The sequence below is a fragment of the Mustela putorius genome, unplaced genomic scaffold (genome assembly GCF_011764305.1).
Source record: "Mustela putorius furo isolate JIRA1106 unplaced genomic scaffold, ASM1176430v1.1 tig00003846_pilon_pilon_pilon, whole genome shotgun sequence".
NCBI classification, from domain to species: domain Eukaryota; kingdom Metazoa; phylum Chordata; class Mammalia; order Carnivora; family Mustelidae; genus Mustela; species Mustela putorius.
In genome coordinates this window covers 9,450,024-9,470,500 of record NW_025421999.1, presented here as the reverse complement: position 1 = coordinate 9,470,500, position 20,477 = coordinate 9,450,024, and positions in this window count along the sequence as shown.

Genomic DNA, 20,477 nt, shown 5'->3' with positions numbered 1-20,477 from the left:
TCTTGAAAACATAGCTACCTTTGTCATTCAGGATAATCAAAAGTTGAAAGTGGTCAGAACTATGAATAATATTTGACAGTTAAATACTGTTTGTAGGGCACCTGGGTGGCTCAGTGGTTAAGCATCTGCCTTAAGATCAGGTCATGATCCCAGGATCCTGGGTTCCAGCCCCTCATCAGGTTCCCTGCTCAGCGGGAAGCCTGCTTCTCCCTCTCCCACTCCTCCTGCTTGTGTTTCCTCTCTCACTGTGTCTCTGTCTGGGTATCAAGTAAATAAATATAATCTTCTAAAAAATACTGCTTGCAGATATTGAAAGTATATACCTTAAATAACTCAAAATTTGCAAACAGTATTGCCATTTCAAATGCATTTAGATAAAATTGATATTGTGCTCCAATATTCTTTGCTACTACTGACAACTAACTGAAGTTTTGTTCAGATGACTTATGTCAACAAAATTAGCACAGTGGTCTCAAAAAGGCAATGGGCTGTTACTAAGTCTGTATGCTTGGCTTAATGGATATGATTCTCATTCAGGAAGATGAGAGGATGTTAGTGGAAAATACAAAATGATTCTTTGTCATAGAGCCAAGTTTTTCTCTCTAAAACAAAACAAACTTCACCTTCAAAATTTGCTTAAGAACCTGTTATATAAAAATACTACCTGACTTCCTGGTCTTCTAATTCTAACCTCAAAATTCTCCTGTGCCAGATTTCCATCTACTAGATATATTGATAACTTCTTCATCCATTCAAATGTTCCTGGCTTTCCTGTAGTCTGTATTTTGAAAAAAACCACTTTGCTCAATCTCTCCAATAAATCAGGAAGCTCCTGGAAGGTAATTCCTTCTCCTGAGATGAAGGTATTGGTCTTAAGGAAGCTGATAAGAGACACTTGGTGCCACAGGAGGCAGGATTGAGGACCTGCAGGATTGAGGGATGCAGAAAGCAAGCAGTGTTCAAAAATCTATACAAAGAGAAATCTTAGTCCTCAATTTATATTTTTAGGTGTGTATTTGGGTGGCTATCTGTCCCCCATCTTTGAGGTCATTCCTGGCTCAAAGGTGGCAGATGCATGGTGTGGAGGTGGGAAAAGACAGAAAACCTGAAAATGACGTAAAAGTCCCTTGACTAAACAGTGAGACTGCCAGCTCTCATGGAAAGCTGCAGAATATCTGCATCTGGGCTGCTAATCCCCAGGCAAAGAGATGGGTTTATTCTAAAATCTTTATATTACTATGAAGAAAATGAATAGCAAAGAAAAAAAGCCTAAAAATTCTTCAGTAAAAAATCTGACAGGAACACTTTCAATCTAGATTAGCTTACCGGCAACAAGCCCATCATGCCCAGAGAGCTTTTCATTGCCTCATTGTTAAATATGAGTGAACAAAGATTTCCAGTTCCATAAGAGAAGCCACGAACAAAATATAGAGACTTTAAAAAAATAAAGTAGTATGTAGGTAGAGATATATAATCTGACTCAGAGGTTTCAAAAGAGGACAAAATTTCTGATGGGGAGAAAATTATTTTTTTATACTTTTTTTCCAAAACAACAAAAAAAGAGGTTTTGCAGGGAGACTGTGGTGCTGGCAAACAATCCCCATTTTGTTAAACTTTAGAACACTGGAGATAAAATAACATTTCTACATTTTCCAAAGTTCAGGAATCCAAAGGACATCTGAGTTCACAGCAGCAACACTAGACGGCAGAAGAAATAGGAAACAAATGTCTTCAAACTTGTAAAATTAAAATCATTTGCAAACTAGAATTCTGATCCAGTAAATCAGGCAGCAAGCATGAGAGTAGAATAGATATATTTTTAGGGATGCAAAGTTTTAAAAAATAAATGGAACTACCATTACCCCTTTCTCAGGAAGCTATGAACTATTTCCAAAAAATACTTACAAAGTTTTAAGTCAAAGAGTCTAAAGAAAGATTCTAAGAAAAGCAAGATTTTTAAAGAGTCAATTATTAACCCCAGGAAAATGCAAATAATATATACAAAAGGGAATGTATCCATGGTATGCCACTTAGAACAGCGGTTAGTAATATTTTAAAAGTCAGAAAAATCAAAACACTGAATATGTATTTATTCAAATTTGCAATATAGCTATTTTGGGAGTATGGGCTGAGTGAAGTAGTGGTTGAAGGGTGCTGTGATAATAGCTAAAATGCTGAATCAAGAGATAGCAAAGTGCTAATATTAGTTAGAAATACCAAGAAAAACACACTGGACAGAGCTAAAAGACTTGAAAGTCATTTGCTGTGAACTGAAAAATGGTAACTCTGGTAGAGTGGTGGCCAGGAGCTTGTTGAGTTCATCTTATTATTTTTACAAGCTTTTACCATTTTTCTCTTTCATACTATGTGAATGTAATAATTAGGCACAAATAAGATTTTAAGTTAATAACAGCAAAATATTGACCAAATATAAAAAATAATACACATAAGTCTAAACATCAAAAATAATGTAAAATAAATCTAAATATGCAAATATCAAAAAGTACACATAAGTCTAGGCTAATAATAAAAAACAAGCTGTAACCATATCTCACTGAAATGCCATGTTTGCTTTCCCATTCCTTCCTATTATTAAAATACAAGTGAAATCAGAGAAAAAGAAAAGATGCAGTGATGACAGAGCTGGGAGAAAGGGTTCATCATTTGTGAATCTTAGAGATGAATTTTCACTAACTTAAAAAAAAAAGGAGGTAAATTTTGAGATCTTTACTGGCAGACTCATAGACTATAGAAACACAAGAGAGAAAGAAAATGAGTTAGCAAGTAGAAGCTTGTTTGGTGCTAATCCCAATGCTACAGTCAGTGTCCATGAGGTTGAACCATGCTTTTCTTTACACATGTCAGTGTACCTCTGCCAGGTAGATCTCCAGCATTATATACTGGGATGCAGACAGACACAGGAAGACCAGCAGGAAGAAAACAGACATCATAAGGATTATCAAAGACTGTTGTCAATACTTTCACTCAGGGCAAAAGAAAAATTCTAGATATCCCAGTGTACCTAAAAATATATTCACCCTCATCTACACAGAAAAATTTACATTGAATTTTCTACTTCAGTCTATCAGAATCACAGAATATTATCACCTGGAAACTTTTCTACTAGCATATGGCACATCCTCTTGTATTCCAGCTTATTATCTAAAAGCAGGATGCTAGAAATAGCTATAGGCAAAGTCTGAATTGTTGAGAAAAAGAAGAAGATATATAAAAACAAAGGTAAATGGCACACATGCAGACTCTATTTATTTTGGATTAAAATAATGACAGGAATGAACAATGAACAATGACAAGCATATAGGATCCTGAATATATCAAAGGATTCCATAACATATAAGAAGGATTACTCTTAAGGGGCGCAGAAAATTAATCTTGATAAAAAGATACACTACAGGTTTTCCTTTACACAGTTCTGTTTATGTTCTCATTTATTCATGCAACAAACCTTTAATGAGGTGCCTATCATGGGCTAGGCATGGGTTTTGGATATGGAGATAAAGCAGTGACCAAAACAGACAGAAGTCCATGACTGCATGGAAAATGCTTCTAACTGTTAGAGATGGACAGTAACCAAGATACATAAGGAAAGTATATGTTATGTTAGATGGTAATAAATGCTAAGGAGGTAACAGAAAGAGCAGAAGAATATTAAATGTTGGAGAAGAATAGTCTTGGAATTTTAAATAAGGTGTCAGAAAAGACTCCACTGGGTGAGTGACTTTTGAGAAACTACCAGTCTTGCAGGTGTCTGGGATTGAATTTTCCAGGTGGAGAAAACACTAAGGGCAACGCCTGGAGAAAGGATGTGTTGCCTGGCCTGTATGGGAATAGCTTGGAGGCCAGGGTGGCAGGGCTATGTGAAGAGGGAGACCAGAGAGTCATCTGGGAGGCCAATCACACAGGACCTTGTGAGACATGATAAGTACTTGGGCTCTATTTTCAATGTCATGAGGATCTTTGGGGAAGTTGGAGCTCAGATTTATATGTTGACAGGACTATTCTAGCAAACAGGTAAGAGTCTTACTTCATTGAGGCAAGAGAGAAGATAAGGAACTGAATACTGATCCTTTTACAATATCTCAGATGATATTACCTTAAACCAAAGTCATGGCAGTGAGGTGGTAAATGGTCTATTTCTAAATATAATTTTAGGATTGAGCTGAAAAAAAATTTGTTGATGGGCAGAATGTAAGGTAATGAGAAAAATGGATAAATAATGGCCTTGGTGATGTGAAGAATTGAGTTGCCATTAACTGAGGCACACGGGATTTTGGCAGGAGCTGGTTTGGGGGAATATCAGTACCTAAAATTTAAACATTTTTATATCAAGGTGCCTATTAGATAGAAAACCACATAAAGATGTCTATAGGTACTTAAAGATATAAATTTGGATTTCAGGGAAGAGCCTGAGGCTGGCTATAGAGTAAATTAAAATACTAAACCATGTGAGTTCTGTGAAACAGATAAAAAATTATACAGACAATTTTCTAGCTAATACAGATACTAAAATAATGCAAGCTGGGAAAAAAAGGAATTGATAAAAGGATGCAGAAAATCCAATTTTGGGGGTGCCTAGGTGGTTGAGTCAGCTAAGTGGCTGCGTTCTTCTCAGGTCATGATCCCACTCCTAGGATGAAGCCTTTTGCTAGCAGGGAGTTTACTTCTCCCTCTTCCTGTACCCTTCCCCCGTTCATGCTTTCTCTCTCAAATAAATAAATAAAACCTTTTAAAAATCTAATTTTTAAAAGTGAGCAAAATTTTTGAATGTATGCTTTGCAAAAATTCTATATTCAAAAGACCAAACACAAAAATGTACATATCATTAGTTATCAAAGAAAACAAAACTGCAATGTATAGCAATCACCACCCATGAAAATAGCTAAAATTAAAAACTGACAATACCAAGCATAAGGAGAATGGAGAACAACTGAAACAATCATACACTGATGATGACTGGAGTGAAAAATGTTACAGTATACACAACCATTCTAGAAAACTGCATGGTGTTATGCAATAGATTAAATATTTAGTGGCCAAGCAACTTCATTCTTGAGGATATATCCAACTGAATTGAGTACATATGACAATAGTCACACACAAGAAGAATTATAGCAGCACTATTTGTAATAGTCCTGAAGAATCCAAATGTCTACTTCTAGTAAAACACATAAATAATTTGGGGGGTATTCATACAATGGAATATCATATAGCAGTAGAACTCTTCAAAGTATTGTTACATATAAATAAATAATACTGATAAATGTCACAAACATAATTCTGAATGAAATAATCCAGATACCAAAGAATATATATGATTCCATTCACATAAAGTCCAAAACCAAAAAAAAAAAAAAAAAAAAAAAAAAAAAAAAAAGAAAAGAAAAATTGATACATGGCATTAGAACTCAGTAGAATATTGACCTTTAAGGAAAAGAAAGAGGAGCAATTAGGAGTAATCAACTTTCAAACCTCATAATGGGGGCTGATAATGTTCAATGTTTTCTTAAGCCATGGGCATTGACACATGAGTATGTTTATGTTGTGATAATTCATTGAACTTTACCTTATGTGTGTACTTTTTCTCCATGTATAGTAAACTTGGATGAGAGACTGTGGACTCTGAGAAACAAACTGAGGGTTTTGGAGGAGCAGGGGATGGGACGTTGGGTGAGCCTCGTGCTGGGTATTAAGGAGGGCATGTATTGCATGGAGCACTGGGTGAGGTGCATAAACAATGAATTTTGGAACACACACACACACACAAAATTCAATTCAATTCAATTTTATAAAAAGTATCTGTGTCAAACATACAGGAGACACTTGAGAAGAAACCAAAGTAGATATAAAAAGTGTGACTTGAGATTAGACATTCTAAAATTTCTTAAACAGTTGACTAATTCCTCCTAAAGAGAGAATCTGTGAACTAGAGAACAGATAAGAAGATGAACATTATATTTGGTCAAACAGATGGAAAAAATAACTTTAGTTAAAAAAAAAAGAATGGATGAATGAAAGACATATGCTGTAATGAAAGAAGATCTAGCTTATCTTAATAGAATTGCAGAGGGAGAAAATAGAGAGTGAAGAGAAAAAATTTCAAAGAGATAATAGCTAAAAGTCTTCGAGAATGGATGAAAAGAGACTCCTCAGATTCAGTCAGCAAAACAAATCTCAAGCATGATAAACAAACAAAATGTCTTTATCACAGTCCAATCACAGAACACCAGAAACAGAGGAAAGTCTTAAAAGCATCCAGAAAGAAGAGACAAATTATCCACAGAGTGGGGCATTGGATTGACAGCAACAACAAAAACCAGAAGAGAGTTGAATATTATCTTCAAAAAAGGAGAGAAAACAGCCATCTGATGAGATTTCTAGATCAAATGAAAACTGTCTTTCAAGAATGAGTTTGGGGAAAAATACAGCTGAACAACAAAGGGGACAGGCTGACAGCATCCGAACCCACGGTCAACCCACCTGTATTGTTATAACAGATATTATATATCTGCTTAAATGAAGAATCATAAATTACACAATGGTGTATTCTGACTTAAATTTATCAAGCCTTTACTATCTACCAATGTATGGGAAATAAAAGAGAGCAAGGAATAAATCAAATAATACTGGAGTCAGAAAAACCAGCACTAGCCTAGTTACCTTCAAGTTAGTAGCATAAAAAACCAATTTTAAATTAAGACACTTAAAGTACACAACAACTAGATAGACTGAATGACCCAGAATCTGTTCTGATTTGGGAAAACTGGCCATAAAGGGTATATTTTGGACAAGTTAGAATATTTGAATTGAAGATGAAATGGTTATTAGAGGTGATCATGGAATTATTTTTACCTTCTTTAACTGTAAAAGTATCATTTGGTAATGTAGAAAAATAAATACATTTTAGACGATAGTAAAAAATAATGGCTTTTTAAAATTTGAAATACAGTATTTTCAAATAAATCACGAGAATTTATGATCAAGAAGTTTTTCACAGGAATGTCTAAATGACGTACTTTAGTAAAATAGGAGAATTCCATCTCTCTTGTCTTGGTTTGGGTGAGAAAGAGCTCTGTAAGCATATTTACATACCCCTGCTGCATACCCCACTCCTTGATCCTCCTCATGGGGATGCAGTGATTAATCCGGAGGTTAGGTGACAGAAAATGATTTGTATTTCTTGACTGGAGAAGGCATTTCACGTGTGGTGGGAGTGCAAACATCTGGGATTTGATTGATGTTCCTTCTCTTTCTATCTAGGTCAATGGGAATAAAAAATCCAGCAACATAAATAAAATCTTAAAAAAAAAAAATCCAGCAACTCTGTCTGTTCTGCAGAACCAAACGTTAGGTGGGTTAGGTTAGTCAAGGGTCTGTACTTATTGTAAGATATCAGGAAGCCAGTTTTTGTGTCTTTTACTAAGCTATGTTTCCCAACCAAGCTTATCAAGTAATAAAGTTGATCATTTCTTTCTTTCTATATGGACACTTTAATTGTATTTCTAAGTTATTTCATTTCACAATTGGAGAATAGTGGTAATTTTCCCCCCTAATCCCATAAAACCATGAACATCAGATTCACTTGGAAGGGAAACTTGAGAAATAAAGAATAAAATTTGGGGAACTGAATAATAGCAAGCCAATATACTCTGGACACAGCTCAATTGAGTTGCTTTTTTTACAGAGGTTAAGTGTCCATTTCTTGAGAACTGGGGTTTCAAGTTCATACCTTAGGCAAATATGTCATCCTAACTAAAAATCTGGTGCCTCAGGAAGGTGCAGGGTGTCGGAGTCAGAGATATGGAGACACAGGCATTGTCTGTGTCCTGAAGGAAAGGCCTGAGCAATATATGGGATTAGAGGTCTAAAATAATACACACCACAATGTGTTACAGGGGACCAACACCAAACAAGGACAGACTGAACCCAAGTCCAGTGTAGATGACAGTCTGATAGGAGAGACCGACTTAATAAGATGTCCACAGAAGCAGGTAAAGGTGGGCAAAATTTAATTGAGCCATGGATGTTTTGGGTAGACCTGGTACTTCTTGATGTTGTATTTCAAAGTATGGAAGGCTGTTCCAGACCAAATGCGGATCAGTACGTTAGAAAATCAAATGTCTGGTCCAGAAGACAAGGAAAACGGAAAGAAGGCACTTAAATACAGCAAGAAGTACTAGTCGTCTAAGTGGAAAAGAAGAGGACAAATTTAATAACTGCATTCACTTCTCAGAATTACAACTGAGACCCTTCTGAAATGGCTTTCAAACAGCAAAGGTAAATAACGTGCCAGAGGCACCACTCATTTCGGCAGGAAAAATGTGTGCAGTGCCCTGCGGCCCCAGGCAGCACGGAGCACATTGGAAAAGGGGTCAGTGCTCACCAGGCCCCGGGGGCCCCAACCTTTGGAAACACCATGGCAGCTTTGCACAGCCTGACTGCTCAGCTGAAACGAAATGGGAATGAGGGATAAAATCCGGAGGAAATTTCACAGGTGCAGGAAATTCTATAACAAGGTCAGTAGAGTTTCTGTCCTAGGTCCCAAAATGCTTTGCGTACATGAGTGAAAGCTGCATCACTAGTCAGCGGCACAGCCCAAGGCAACCTGAGGGTACGAGAAAAATGGGGTACACAGAAAGGAAAGAGCAATGAAGAGGTTTTGACTATTGAAGGGAAACAAAGGACCCTCATACTAGATGAGGACTGACATCACTGCGAGTCTCTTAAAGGCACAATGAAGCCTTTTTATGTCCCTTTTCTGAAACACCATTCTCTGTGAGGGAAGAAAACGTGGATGCGTGCTTTGCTCTCCACATTTGGTAAATGTGTGTTGTGAGAAGTAAACCTTGCTGAGTGATTTCTCCAGGTTTCAGTTTTATCAGCAAAATTAGCTGACAGACATCTTAATTACTCACAACTTCAACATTCACTTGAGGCCTTTCCAATGGTCCCTTATGTTGCTTTCCTCCATCCTGTTTCAGCCTGTCACTTTGAGTCATCATCGCACAGAGCATCTTGTCACCAGTAAATGCAGTTCTTAGTTCTTCTTTGTTCCCCATCCCATTAAATCCCCTCTGTGATGGCCACTTTCTCCCTACATTGCCCAGCTTCCTTTTAAGTGTTAGGTCCTCATAATTTCTCCATTGCCTAAAGCTTCAAACCCTTTGCCATTCTTTTGCGTAATTGTAATTCTTTGTTAAAACAAAAATCAAAACAAAAAAAAAAAAACCATAAACCTAGTAAAATCTAAATCTACCCCTAAGGTAAATGTAATGTGAACTGGCTGACATTTATAATTACAGCAGGACGACCAGTAAAAAAATTAAGTCTATCTCTAGAAAATCAAACTGTAAGATCACTCTACGTATGTGTATTTTAAAAAAATATATACAGAAAATCTAGAGGGCCATAGTCTTGTGAAAGTACAAAAAAAGAAAGAAAGAAAGAAAGAAAGATAGATTTAAGATACCTCTTCATCAAAATAACCGAGATGGTTAAAATGCAAATTGTAGAATGAAAGAATGTGATTGCAACATTTTGAACCAATAATTTTTTTCCTATCCAAAATATGTGAAGAACTCCTTCAGATTAATTAGAAAAAAATAAACATTCCAAATTAAAATAGACAATCAAAAAAATCACAGGGAGAAAGCCATGAGTTCTGTGCTTTGCTTTCTCCTCCTCAACTGAAAGTAAGTCACAAAAGAAATGAATGCTCTATGGAAAATAAACGTATGGATTTTGTTTAACCTCTTTAGAAAAACCAGGGACATTCTAATTGAGCCTACAGTGAAATGCCTCTCCCACACACAAGAAGAGCTAACAAAATAAAAATCAGAAAATGTCAATTATTGGTAAAGATGTGGGACATGAAAACTCTAACATAGTTAATAAAGAATAAACTGGTATAACCACTTTATAAAATGATTTTCTATTACCTACTAAATTATGATATTTTCAAGTTGGCAAGTGTCACATATCCAATGATCTGACAATTCTATTATAAATACATACCAAAGAGAAACGAACACAAATATGTATCAAGAGATAAAAATGTTTAAAGTAAATTATTTATAATAACTCCAAACCAACCTAACCAACCATTAACAGTGTAACAAATAGGAAAGTATACTGTATTTGAAGATCTATAAAATACAATCATAAACAATAATATGAATTAATATTAGGTAAAATACTGAAAAGAAAAGTCAGAAAAGGAGAATATATGTCTATGATTCCATTGACTAATGGGAGAAATATACCATAGCATGTGTTACATGATTTTAAAAAATGCAAGAAAGCAATTAAAATTTAAAAAAGCAAGAAAGCAATTCTAAATACTTCTAGATTATAGAGAGGGAAGAGAGCTTTAGAAAGAAAGGAAGAGGTGGTGAATACAAAGGGCTTTCTAGCAGGTTTAGGATGCTAATAATATTCTATGTTTTGGTGTGGATGGTGATGTGGATGGGTTCCTCTCATAACTTCTGGTAATTCATTAAGTTATACATCTATGGTTCATGAACTCTCAGAGACCCATGTCATGGGGCATAAAACATTTTTTTTAAAGATTTTATTTGTTTATTTGATAGACAGAGATTACAAGTAGTCAGAGAGGCAGGCAGAGAGAGAGGAGGAAACAGGTTCCCCACTGAGCGGAGAGCCTGATGTGGGGCTCAATCCCAGGACCCTGAGACCATGACCTGAGCCAAAGGCAGAGGCTTAACTCACTGAGCCACCCAAGTGCCCCTCATGGGGCAAAATTTTAAAAAGTTTTAAAAGTTCTTTACTTTATAGAGATATGTCTTATGCACTAATAATTTTCCATTGTAACACCTAAATGAAATTCTTTATGGAAAGTACAAAGTATTAACAAGTCTACTTATTTCTAATCTAGCAAAGGGAAGTCAAATATTACAATGTAGAGCACAACATCTTTTAAGATTTGTTGGTGGTAATTCAGTTTTCTCTCACATCAAAGAAGGAGGGTCACTGTAGTCTCACTTATTTTTTCTGTTGTTTCCTATGTTTTTGGTGACATATCTAAAAAGTTATTGCCATGACCAATGCCAAGAAGCTTTTGCCCTATGTTCTCTTCCAGGAGCTTTATTGTTTTAGGTCTTACATTTAAGTATTTAATTAAGTTAATTTTTGTATATGGTATAGAAGTCTGAAAAACTGAAAGGCGGTTTGTTGTTTTAGAATTATAGAAAGAAGGGATGTCTGGATGGCTCAGTTGGTTAAGTGTCTGACTCTTGATTTCAGCTCAGGTCATGATCTCAGGGTTGTGAGCTCGAGCTCCAAATAGGGATCCAGGCTCACGAGGGGAGCCTGTTTAAGATTCTCTCCTTCACCCTCTTTCTCTCTCCCAAACCTGCCTCTCTTAGGGAAAAAAAAAAAAAATTACTGAAGGAAGACATAAAGGTAGAGGTAAGAAACATTGCTAGATCTACTGCAAGATGTTATGTCCCTTCTTTCCTTTCCTCTTCTTGCTCTTCTAATCCTAAGACTGCCAACTAAAAATCTTTTTTAAAAATTTCATCAAAAATACAAAGCAGATCCCTGCTATGTAGTCTTTGACAAACAATAACAGCATCTAACTGGGAATTATTGGATGGTGAAATGTATCAACCTGAAAATGATTAGGAGAACAGAAGATCAATTCTCCAATTCCAACTAGAAGTGATGAGAAAGCAAGTAAGAAGGCTGCTAACACAGAGCTAATAGGCATTTACAGTTTCTCAAGAACTGTGTTCATAATGTCCTAAGTATCTATAGATAATAGGATTGTTTATTTGTGCTGTTTCAAATATTTGCTCTTGTTTCAGTCATAAATTGTAATATTATAGTTCTGGTAATTAGTCTGTCATGCTTTTTTGACTTAGAAGCAGTAGTAAATATGACTTCAAAATAAAGATATATTCCCTTTAAAAAAAGAAAAAGTAAAAGACTGGGCCTTAGTATTTATTTGTATCATAAAGTAATAAGCATTAAGCCTCAGTCCAATAAGTACTCAAGATGAAAATAGTGTAAGTTTTAAACACTTCTGAGAAGTTTTCTGTCATGTCCTCTTTTAATTGGAAACACTAATACTCACAATACCAAATTGCATTCAAAGCTCCTTGGTAGTTCTGCATGTTATGCATTGTCCTAATTTTTAAACGGCAAGATACATACACAAAAAGGATTTAGGCTTATGTAACAGCAATAAAATCAGGGACAGAAACAGGAGTGGTATCCCAGTTAGCATAACTATTTAACATGGGACCTCTTGAGTATGGGACCTCTTGAATTTTGAGTGTCCTTTTGAGCCTAGAATTAACAGGGTGGAAGTTAATTGTCTCCTGTGACCTTAAAGGTATGATTTTCTTTTCTGTTTGTTTGCTGTTGTTGTGTTTTATTTAAGCCCAAGTATGATATGGATGATATGGAATAAGAAGTTCTCTTTATGCAGCAGAGTTATGGAATTTTTTTTTTTTTTCTGTAACTCTAAGCTTTTGCTACAGCCCCTTCTTTCTGAAAAGGCTCTCTAATTGGGAAGGGGAGTTCTAGATGTCACGTCCATTCACTTTAACTGGACAGTCCCCATCGTCTGCCAATGTTGATGACAATTAGTGCCAGTCTTCACACAAGTAAGAGGTGTGGAATTCCTACCGTATTGCAGTTTGTGCAATATGAAATGCCAAACTCTAGTCAGGTATCTTGCCTGATGAATTTCACATAGTTGTATTTGTTCCACTGATGATATATGTAGGTTGTTTTAAAACACAGGATGAATTCAAATTAACATTACAAAAATAATATATATTCAAACAGCTGAGGGTTCATCAAAAGAGAAATATAAACAAACAATAAAGCAACAATTAAACAGCAAGTTCACGCAAATCACTTCTCTTCCTCATTTTTTAAATATCTCCATTTGAATTTTTATTTTCTAACAGGACTTTGACTGGACCAGATTTTAACAAAACAATCTTCTTTGAAAAACTTAAGGTGACCATTCTTCAATCCTAAATTTTCATCTATCTATGCTGTTGTATAGTCTCATGGTTCTTTTCAGAGTTGAAACTATTTTAACTCAATCAACTTGAAATTAGATTTTTTTTTTCACTAGGAAAAAGGACATGCATTTTTTTTTTCTTGTTTTGGTCATGTAGATTTGCTCTTAAGAACTAGGATCATCAGGAGTTCTTAAACAAAACCTTAAACTATCCTTTTATACTTGTAGAAGCAGAAAACAAGAAAAAAAGAAATACGTTTGTAGAGTCTATTTATAACTGAGTTAGCTTCCGATATACTTAATATCTTAAACTTAATATCTAAATATTAAATATTTAATTAGCTAAATTAACTAAATATTAAATATCTTAAAACTTGGGGCGCCTGGGTGGCTCAGTGGGTTAAAGACTCTGCCTCAGCTTGGGTCATGGTCTCAGGGTCCTGGGATAGAGTCCCACATATAGCATTGGACTCTCTGCTCAGAGGGACCCTGCTTCCCTTCCTATCTCTCTGCCTGCCTCTCTGCCTACTTGTGATCTTTGTCTGTCAAATAAATAAATAAAATCTTTAAAAAAAAAATAAATATCTTAATACTTAATATCTAACACTATCATTTAAAAAATCATTAAAGATCTCCATAACACTGAGTACCACTTCAAGTCTTAGAAAATATTATAGGATTTAGTCAACAAGGTGAAAATGGGAATAAAAAATCATAGTATGGCTCAAGTATTTTTCCCATCAACCCTGTGTCTGTATTTTATGACCTGATTGGTGAGATTAACACAGTAAACAGGTTACAATAAAAGAAGACACTCAGCCTCTGGATTTGTTAATTGAAAAAAAAGAACATATACAATCTTTAGCAGATAAATATCTGAAATATGACCTTAAGAAATTTGAGAATCTGAAAAATAATTGCAAATTCATATAACACTTAGAAAACTGAGCAGATAGTAGGCTTAGAAAAAGAAATGCCCTTTTCTTCAAAAGCTAAATGTTAATATACACTTAAGTCCTGAGTGCTGGTCCTTCACATGTGCTGAATTCACATTCATCTCTGCACTCGTCTTGTCAGTTTGTCACTATCTTTACACTAAGACTCATCCTCACCTCAGAGTTTGATGTTTAACAAATTAAATGAAACAAAAAAGAGGCAAAGCAGTTAAAATTGTATACTTTCTTTTTTTTAAGATTTAAGATCTTTTTTAAGATTTTAAGGTTTTATTTGACAGAGAGAGATCACAAGTAAGCAGAGAGGTAGGCAGAGGTGGAAGGGGAAGCAAGTTCCCCACTGAGCAGAGAGCCAGAAGCGGGGCTCGAACCCAGGACCCTGAAATCATGACCTGAGCTGAAGGCAGAGGTTAATGCACTGAGCCACCAAGGCACCCCTAAAGTTGTATAGTTTCAGCTGGGGCAAAATGTCTTCTTATGGTTATATCAGGATATTCTCATGAAGAATAAGTAAAAGTAACCATGTTAAATCTTAGAACATGTCTACTGGTCAAAGAGTCCATAATTTTCACTAGTTGTATGTTTTCCTTCTGTTAGTCACCCACCTTTGTATTTTGAATCCACAGGTTAGTGTCTAGCTGAATGAGTAATTTGTAGAAGATTAAAATGTAATAAATGACTGCCAAAACCATAGTTTTCAAGTCAGACATTTTTGGGTAGAAACACTTATTTCTATCTTAAATGTCCTTTCTTTTTCAAATCCCATTACCAATTTATACAACTAGAAAACAAAGACCAATAACCTGAACTAAAAATCTATATTAAAAGACGTTTCCCTTTAAAGCGTACAATTCTAGAACAAAACATTATTAACAACAAATTTTCATGGTGATGTCTACCTGGTGGTTTGTCCAGAACTGATTTGGGGGTCTTATCTGTTGTAATTACAAAAAGACACCATAGCTACATCTTTAAAAATCCTACATGTGATAATAATGTTTAAGATTTTAATTAATTTATTTTTTAAGATTTTATTTATTTTAGACAGAGAGCATGCATGTGTGAGGGCTGGGGAGGGGCAAAGGGAAAGGGAGAGAGAGAATCCCAAGCAGACTCCACACTGAGTGTAACACAGGGCTCGATCTCAAGATCCTGAGATCAGACCTGAGTCGAAATTAACAGTATGATGGTCAACAACTGAGCACCCCAGACATCCTGATAATGTTTGATATTTAAAAAAAAAAAAATTGCAAACAGCAATAGAGAGGACTCTGCAAATACATTTTTCCATTAAAATCAGAACTTTCACTATGTAGTATTCAATTTTTTGCCTTCAGTAAAAATATAAACATTATATCATGATATATTTATATACACATTTTATGTATATATTAGCATATAGATAGAGGCATGTAGAACTCAGGACATCATATTTTTTAAATATAAATTTAAATATTCCTAAAAGATCAATTAATAATGATATTCATATCCTGATCAAAAGTCAAAGGAAGAAATGCATTTTGTTAGTATATTGTCAGTGTTCATATTTTCATGTAATAGAAACCAAACTTTCAAACTTACACCAAAAGTATTATTAAAACATGTGATATACTACATATTATACATTAAAATACAGAATATAAATAATATCTAAGAGGGCCCAGGAACTGGGCTTGGACACCATATGATCAGAAATAGTACAAGAAAATACCCAGCAGTGACAAGTCAGGTTACCCAGGATGAAATGAAGATTAACCTTTAGTAAATTAATTGGGGAGGGCTTTTAGGATTAATGCCTATGTGAAGTTAAGGAACATGGCTTAAACAGAAGAATAAACACATCACAACAATCTCAGCCAATTCCAGCAGGTGCTCTGAAGTTACAGTGACCCTTCACAAGTAGCGAAACCCACTACAGCCCTACATTAGTAAATTATGATACGCAGTTTGCCCCTGGAAGGGGGCCTAGATGTCGAGAGGTGGTTTTCTTGAGCAGACAGACTGCATTCCTGGAGAGGGCTGCCTGTAGAGATGTCTGCTAAGAGCTCTCAGCACCTGCAAGTCTTACACGGGTTTCTAGGTGGCACTATGTAGAGAACACGATGGCGTCCATGTTCCTAGTGAAATACCACTGCCAGGACTGCCCAGCATCTGGCCCTAGAGCATACGAGCCAAATGCTTAAAACTACACCACTGTTTCTTTGGAAGTTCCTAGTGTTCAAGGCTTGAAAGGATCACCAGCATATACTGCTGCCCCTTCATATCATCTCCTTTCACCTCCAAATTTCTCATAGAGTCAACACCATGAAAATTAAACCATGTGCAAGTCTTAAGTTGTAGTTTCTGGATTTTCAGAAACTGTGGTAGGAAAAAATCAATCTAAGACGGCATTACAATACGTACTAAATATGAGTAAGTACACACTTGGCCTTCTGAATATTCAAATGCTATGTTTAGCTCCATTTAGCTGTTCATGTAATAGCTATAACAATCTGAATCTGCCTAATGTAATACAACTCTTCCCCATACAAATAAAACTTCAATCATACTCAAATCTCCCCCAAAAGGTGACCCAATGTTCATTATTAATTATAATTACTATTTCTAAAGGGCATTAGTTTCTCTTTCAGGTTAGTCAAAATTTTATTTATAGTTTCTAGGAATTTTTGACCAAGGTATAAAATCAACTACCTCCATAGCATAGGAGAGAAAAAAAAAAAGCCCTATTTCAAATTTTCTAGAAAATATAAATGTGTGTGTGTGTGTGTGTATCAGATGCATACTTGGTATTGGCAATAACAAGATTAGATTGACGAGTGGTGGTAATTTGAGTGAAGTCTATGTAACCTTTGTTCCTTTTATCATAATCACAGTTTATGAGGCAAGAGTTTTTGTTGAGGACCATGGAAAATGTTGTCTGTTTTACTTCAGTTTGGATGCCTCCTTTGCAAAGAAATTCTTTGCTGAGTAAAATATCTTTACATTCTACGTCCATTTTGAGAAGGGAGGGTTCCATGTAACTTTTTTCCCAATCTCCTTATTACCCGTCCTCCAGGCTTTTTTAGACCCTGATAATCTGCCAAAATCATTAGCCACTCCATCGAGTCAGTACATACTTCTACCTTAGATCTCCTCTCCTTCTAGTCAGTATTGAAATTTGGCATGGTGCCAGATGCTTCCCCACAGGAAAGATTTACTTTCTCCACTATTGTCGAGTGCCCCCTTCCCCTTGTGTGTCATTATGAAACTGTAGTATCAACCCTTCTATTGCTGCTAACATATCAGGTACGGTCATCAGTAAACCAGTTTCACTTACACCTGATTCATAAGGAATTTCCCATAAAAATTCTCTATAAATGTGAGTTGTGTGAAAGGTGGCAATGACATCAACATGTTAGCAATTTAGCTCTTTGTACGTTTTCAAATCCACTCTTGAGACATAATGCCAAAAGGTTACAACTAACACAGGATTTTATGGTTTGCCAGACTAGAGACCTTTAAGCCATATTGTTGTTGGATAACCTGGGGTCAGATTAGGGTTTCTACATGGGCACAATAGAGAACCAGGGATTGCCCTTAGATAGAAAAATGGTTAGTTGCTTAACAAAACATGACTTTGTTGAAGCAAAACACCACCAACCACAGCAAAAGCCTAGATTATTTTTTGGTGATTCCTCTTGCCTGGGAGTGCTTATGTCAGAATTTGCATGCCCACTGAGTCTTAACAGTGTATTGAGGAAAAAGTACTGTTACTGCTTGAATTTCAACCTTGATCACCTTGAAACCTTACAACCCACAGTTCACACAGGAACGGTAACAGAACAAGTTTGATATATGCTGGCTCTAAAACAAAAAGAATTCTCAAAGGTTTGGCTTATTTCAAGTTGAAGAAGAAGGAAGATGAAGAATGTACTTTGGAGGGTCACTCAGAAATAACTGAGACAACAGGAGCCTGAATTTTCATGTGGCTTATCTCCCCTCTCCAAGCACAAGAGTAACTTAACAAGGAATCTGAAGTACCTGTGACTTCCTATGCACCTGGACATGTCTTAAGGAACTGACACAGCAAAGTAATGGAATGCCCTGTAGGAGGTTAAAGTGATCTGTCTCCATGAACAAAATTATCATGAATCTAGATAGCTGATATGAACCTGAGCCATTATGAAAATGTACATTGCCCCAACCATCAAATAAAAAAATAAACAAACAAAGAAAAGTGCTGCCATCATTTCTTCTTTAAGAGACAGGGAAAAAAAAAAAAAAAAACAGTTGCCAGATCTGTGCCTATATGCCAAGCCAAGTCTGCCTTGATTCACCTGGCCAAAGAGGATGTGCGTGGCTGTGGCTATTGTTGCGTACATAAGTAAAATCTTTTTCGGCTTCCCAGGTCATTAAAAGACCTATAGTCATTAGTTCATACCCACAGATCCCCTTGGTTTTAATTTTGTGACTATTTGTCTCACCTCATTCCCTATTACAGTAACCATACTGTTATGTTTCTGGAGCCAAATCAAGCTCTGAGTTTGTCTACCGACAATTTATTTAGCACAGGTTCCCTGTAGGTATTTTGTAAGCCAACAGCCTGCAGGATTATAACTCCAAACAAGCCAAAACAAACAAACAAAAAGATATAAGGCACTACAAATCAATGATAGATAAATCATACTATTGTATCAGGCAAGAAGATATAAAAGGAATAAAGTCTTAATTGAGTGGAGGTGAACTTTTATTCAAGTTGGTACTCAGGGGAAATCTCTTAGCCAACTAAGAGCTGATGTCCAACTGCCAGAGTACAAGTGGAAATCCTTTCTTGTGAGAGTATATTGCTAGAGACTGTCAGTCATGGTGTTGACAGATGAGATGACCTTTGAGGGGCCTCTCTACACAGCTTTCATCTGTGCCATCTTATTCGTGAGAATGTAAATTGGTGCAGCCCCTATGTAAAACAGTATGGAAGTTCCTCAAAAAGTTAAAAATAGAAGTACTGTATGATCTAGTAATTCCATCCTGGAATAACACTGATTCAAAAGATTTATATACACCTATATGTATTGCAGCATTGCTTACAATAACCAAGACATGGAAGGAAACTAAGTGTCCATCAGTAGATGAATGGATAAAGAAGAGGTGGTATATACATGCACAATGGAATATTATTCAGGCATTAAAAAATGAAATTTTGCCATTTATGACAACATGAAATGAGCCTAGAAGAGGGTATTGTGCTACATTAAGTAATTCAGAAAAAGACCAGATGATTTTACCTACATGGGGAATCAAAAAAACAAAACAATTTAACACATACACACATGCTCACAGAGACAGTTCTCATAAAAAGAACAAACTCTTGAGTGCCAGAAGGGAGCAGGGGGGATTAGAGGGATTGGCAAAATAGGCAAAGGGGTTTAAGAGGTACAAACTTCTAGTTTAAAATAAATAAGTCATGGGGATAAAAAGTACAGCATAGGGATAGGGTTGATAAAGTTGTAATAATTTTATATAATGATAGATGGTAACTATGCTTACCATGGTGAGCACTGGGTAATATATAGAATTGTCTAATGACTATGTTGTACACCTGACACTAATATGGCCTTGTATGCCAACTATGCTTCAGTGAAATAAATGAATAAATAGAGTCACCTTTATTGTGGTAGGAGCTCATTGCCCCAATGTCTTTGAAGAGTTTTAGTTTTTTTTAAAGAAATGGAAAAATCATTTCTACTAGCACATTCAACCCCAAATGCCATCAGTGATGAATTCCTTTATGCATTTTCTATTTTCATATACATATTTTATATATATTTATACATGTTACTTTCTCGATTAGATAACATCTATAAGATACACTATTGATTCAAACACTTTTTTTTTTAAAGATTTTATTTATTTATTTGAGAGAGAGACAGTGAGAGAGAGCATGAGTGAGGAGAAGGTGAGAGGGAGAAGCAGATTCCCCATGGATCTGGGACCCCAATGTGGGACTCGATCCCGGGACTCCAGGATCATGACCTGAGCCGAAGGCAGTCATCCAACCAACTGAGCCACCCAGGTGCCCCTGATTCAAACACTTTTTTGAGATAAAACTAAAACCCACTACATAAAATCTACACATCTATTTCATGATGTATTCCAATGTAAGAAATGTTGAAAGGTTTTTTTAAAAAAGAGCCTAACATAGAATAAGATGATTTAGGTCATGCTGTATATGCACTGCTGGCATCTTTGACATTTCAATATACTTCTTTACGGGTTTTTTTAGGCTTGTTTTTTTCAATATAATTTTATTTCTATTGCACTACTAGTGGTTCTCCAATCTTGTTTTGCTTTAGAAGGTCTTAGGGGAACATGATAATGGTGTATGTTTGGGGCCCAGTTGTAAATGTGCTTAATTCCTGGAATCTCAGAAGGGGTGCCTAGGTCTGCACTGTTACCAAAAGAGGAGATTTTGAAGCAGACAGTCTAATCACTGGTACATTCTGACAAGGACTCCCTCCTAGACCAAACCT